The sequence below is a fragment of the Athene noctua genome, chromosome 22, assembly GCF_965140245.1.
Source record: "Athene noctua chromosome 22, bAthNoc1.hap1.1, whole genome shotgun sequence".
Taxonomy (NCBI): Eukaryota; Metazoa; Chordata; class Aves; order Strigiformes; family Strigidae; genus Athene; species Athene noctua.
Genome location: NC_134058.1, coordinates 3,971,892 through 3,976,564, shown reverse-complemented (window position 1 = coordinate 3,976,564; position 4,673 = coordinate 3,971,892).

The window sequence follows — 4,673 nt, the reverse complement described above, 5'->3', positions numbered from 1 at the left end:
GGGAAGGCCCCCATAGCCGGGCACAGAAAAGCCCCCCAGGCTCTTTTCTCACTGGGCTTCCCTCCAGATTGAGGAGCCTGGAGCATACAAAGCAAAGAGAAGGGCCCTGCTCTTCAAAAGGCTGGTTCCCATGTCCTGGCAGGTCCAGAGTTCAAACTTCTCCCCTAAATCTGAGGATGGGGGCAAAGCACAAAAGCAACAGCCTCTGCGGACCTGGAGGAGCAGTGTGTGTGCCGTGTCAAGGAGTGCGCTCTGCCGCTGCCCCGGCTCGGGGAACCCTGTCTAGGGAACAGCATTGCCCCCCTGAAAATAAAAGGAAGAACAAAAAACTGGTCAGGCTCCCTCAGATAAAAGGGACTGGGTGTTTAGACAGAGCAGCCACTCAAAGGCCAAAGAAAAGGGCTGGTTGGTGGCTGGGTTAGCTTGACCGTTTTTGTTTTTACCAGAGCCCTCAGGCTGGTCGCTTTGAGGATCCACTGATTCCTGAGAATAGCTGTTAAACCAAACCTTTCCCCACCGAGCTCTGGAGTCTGGAAGGGTGCATGAGACATGTGCCATTGTGGTATATAAGGTTGGTAGCAATAGCTGTGCTCATAGCATTGTCTTCCTGCGAGATCAGAGTTAACCTGACAGAGATGGAGAAAGAAATCCAGATCTGGGCAGAACGGGGTGTTTTTTCCACTTCATGCAAAAAATTCTTTCCTGCCAGTGCTGGCTCCAAACTGTAGTGATGACCTCGTATTTTATGAGCCTGACACTTTGGCAAATGGAATCAAGAAATGTGCTGCCAGCAGATATGCCAAGTGGCTTGTGTTTACCAAGGTCTTCCCTAGAAAGGATGCCCAAAGGTTCCTCCTAGGGGACCGTGTCCTTTCCTCCCACCCCTCTGCACATCACTGGGCTCATGCTAAGTGCTGCCTGTGACTATCTAGGCAGGGAGGGAAGGAAGAAAATTCACTACAAGCCAAACTCCAGTCCAGCCATAACACACCAGTGACCAGAGCGATACCGGTGTGGGCTGCAATCTCTCGCTTCCTCCCTCTAGAGCAGCAGAGAGATCAGGACACAAACAACCAGGACAGAGTCTCGGTGCTATCGTCTTCCAGCCTCTTAGGCCAGATCCTTTAGCACATGTAAGGTCACCAGCAAATCCAGTTGTTTTTACCTGGGGCTCCAAATTCTTAACCTTTGTTCCCTAAGGAGGCTACAAACCAAATGTATTAACAAAATCTCTATTTTCTTTCTTCCACTGGTGCAAACAAAACAATCCAGGAGCTCTTTGTACTTGAATATCTACATATTACATTGTACTTTTTTTTTTTTTTTTTTTTTAGAAGGCATCCAGAAAAGTTTACATGCAAGGTTTGAGTGGATTATATGTATTTAATGTGTAAATGTGGCTGAGTTGAAGATCTATTTAATTTTCTAGCTGTGGATGATGTTCAGTACTGTAGAATGGGCAGCTGTCTGCACATTCATGTGTGTGTTGGTTTGGGTCTTCTAGCTGTTATTGTTTTGTTTCAGGTTTTCTCTCATTTTGGGAAGATTTGTATCTAATAACTTAACCCCCAAAGGATCTATTTATTCGGAACAAAATTGCACTAGGGAACATCAAAAGCACATAGTATTGCTGGGAGGCAGCCATGCTCATGAGCTCCTATGAACACGTTGACTTTGAAGATGATCACCGTCTTTTTTAATTGGGTTTCAACAGTGATATCTGCAAGGTATCAAAAAGGAAAAGCCCCTCCCTATTGCTGTAAGAGTTCCCTGGTGTGTTTCTGCAAGACTGGACAGTTGCAATACACATTCTTCTGGAATACTTTTCTTCTCTCTTTCTTTGTCATCATCTGGTTTAATGGAGGTGGAATTTTATCCTTTCCAAAGCCCTTCGTCCTTTGAGGACTTGGGGGCCCTGGGTCCAGGAGGATTTCCAGTGCTGACTGCTTCTCGGTCAGGTCAGTCGCTTCTAAACCCCTTATCCTAGAGCAAAGTCTCCCCTGTGTTTGTCAGACGACAAGACCCAGCTGGAGGTTTAATGCCAAAACTCATTGGACTTTGCTTCAGCCCTGTGTCCTGGAAAAGTGCTCTGGAAAATCAGTCGGTGACTTCAAACGTCTCTGTGCAGCTGGGAATGCCGGTGACTCGGGATGCTCAGGGCTGTCTGCTCTACTTGGGGAAAAACCGGGGTCACCAGAGTGGGTCACACTGGCCAGCCCCAGCGCTAGGCTCAGGGCTGGAGCCGAGCCCTCCGCACGCTGCCAGATGGTGCAGGGCCTGGCTCTGGCTTTGTCAGTCTGCCCTCGCCTCATGGCAGCTGCTTTCTAACAAAGCCAGCTGGGGAGGGGAGCTGGCCACGGCAGGGGCTTGCTTGGCAAGGAAGTACCATCCTGGCGAGCGGGCTGAGAACTGCATCCAGATGCCCGTAGGCCACTTCTGTCCCTGCATCTGCTCTGGGCAGAAAACCAGGTGCCCTGGCTGCCTCTGCAGAGTTATTCTGCAGAAGAGACCAGCAAGGAACTGGATACAGCCCTCAGTTTAACATTTGGTAAACTTCTAGGGCTGGGGGCCGTGGGGCAGGGAGGGGGCTTGCCCTCCCAAGCACACTGCTCTGTGCAAGACAGCAGCACACGGCGGCAGCAGCTGGAAGGCGCTAGCGCTTGGAAAGATGTTTATGCTGCTCAAGAAACTGGAGAACCCGCCCAGGGGTAGATGCTTTGGCCACAGGAGGCCGGTGTATCTGTCCCGTGGCTCACAGCTCTCCCAGGCTGCCATGGGGAATCCCACCAGTCGGTGACAGTTGCCCGTGCCTGTGCAGGGCCACCAGTAGCCAGGTGAGAGATCCTGGTTTCAGACCGCTGCAGAGACAGAACGCAGCTTTTAGAACAATTTTAGTCCTTCTTCCAGAGTGGTAACTTTCCCCCGTGGCTACACCTGGGCTAAATTTGTCACTCTTTCAAATGCCACCCTTTCAACGTGCTCCTTTCTCACGCTTCCAGCACGACTTTGTGCACAGCTGCCGTGGTCTGTTTGACTCTTGCATATCCATCTCTGTGTCCGTGTGTCCGTGCCTGAGTTACGCCTGGTTCCTGCTGTACTTCTGGGGTGCAGCGTAGCTACTTCCAGCTGCTGCCCCGTGCAGAACATTGCGTCTCGGGATGAAATGTGAGCGTGCCCTCAGCAAACGGGCCCCGTCGGGCTTGCACCAACAGAGAGCAGGGTTATGGGTGTAAACAGGACCCAAGTGTCCCATCCCTGAATCAGCTGTCCAGTTGACCACTATGGCCAGCTCCCTGCCATTTTGCCATTTTTTCACTGCTACCCTGTAGAAATTAAGGATTGTGATAACAATCTGCCACTGAAATGGTTACACAGCCCCTGCCGTGCAAGCAGCTGAAGGAGTTTTACTTCTACCCTTGCCCAGCTGGGTTTAGCTCCCCCAAAAGCAGCACTTCTTCCTGCTCTCCCTCTATTTGTCCCTACTGTAGAAGGTTGTACAGCTTTGCTACTCTGGTATAATTAATACAGAGCAATTTATGTGTGTGTACAAGACCTAAAATGTTCCCACACAAGCATCAGATTGGTCAAGACCCACACCCAAGCTCTCAGCACAGCCTGGTTTCTCTGTTGGGTCATGGGTTTTGCTGGCCATTGCTTTTCCCCGATGGTTTCCTATCCAGATGCCAACGCTGGCAGCTCTGTAGCAGGTGGGAACAGGGATGTGTTTGTGAGCTCTGTTCATGGACACCTGCCTTGTGACCCTGAAAACCCCCATTCTCTTGCTTTTCCTCCAGCAGATTTCTCAGCAGATTCAGGATTTAAAATCAGGGGGTTTACTTAAAGAGGGGCTAGACATATCAGTGCATGTTGCATTAAAATGGAAACTGTAGTACCTATAAAAGCACAAAATACCTCTAATTTCCTGAAAAATTTATTGGTCCTTCACAGCCTGACTGAAGCAGAAATATGGTCTGAACCAGGTCACTCACAAACTGCAGGCCCAGTGCTCTGGAGCTGCCAGCAAGCCTGTACACATCCCGCCGCTCAGCTTGGTTCACAGGATAGCTGCATCTTTATTCCCAAAGGGAGATGAAAGGCATGAGATGATATTAGCTGCCAACAATTCACTTGCTGACAAATGATCTCTCCACTCACCCACTCCCTCCAAGTGCTGAAGTCCTGAATTGGGCCCCCCCCCCCATCTGAAACCATAGCTGGAAAAGCAGAACAGTTATTGAAACACCATGGGCTGCTCTATTTCTCTCTGCTTTCTGATTTCCAAGCCACAATTTCAAACTTCTTTTGCTCAAAGAATAAGCAACAGAGAGGTGTGGGTTGTGGTTTTTTTTTTAAAAAAAAAAAAAAAAAAAGTGGAGCCTGTGACCTTCTCCTTTGGCTTCAGTAGTTGGAGAAAAAAAAAAACAACCAACATAACTGAAGACATGGTGTGGCTGCAGTGGAGCAGCCCACCCGACCAGCTCCCTCTCCTTCACTGTGCGTGGACTTGCTGGTCTTTTTATTGTATTTACAAAGACACTTGAGGTTTGGGAGTTCCTTGGTGAGCACTTTGTATGAACGTGCCTCTTCCTGCCAGCTGCCTGTGAGCTGCTGCTTGAAACCACAGCTGAGGTCGGGGAAGGACTTTGCTGGGCAAACCTGCTCCTTGTTCCTGC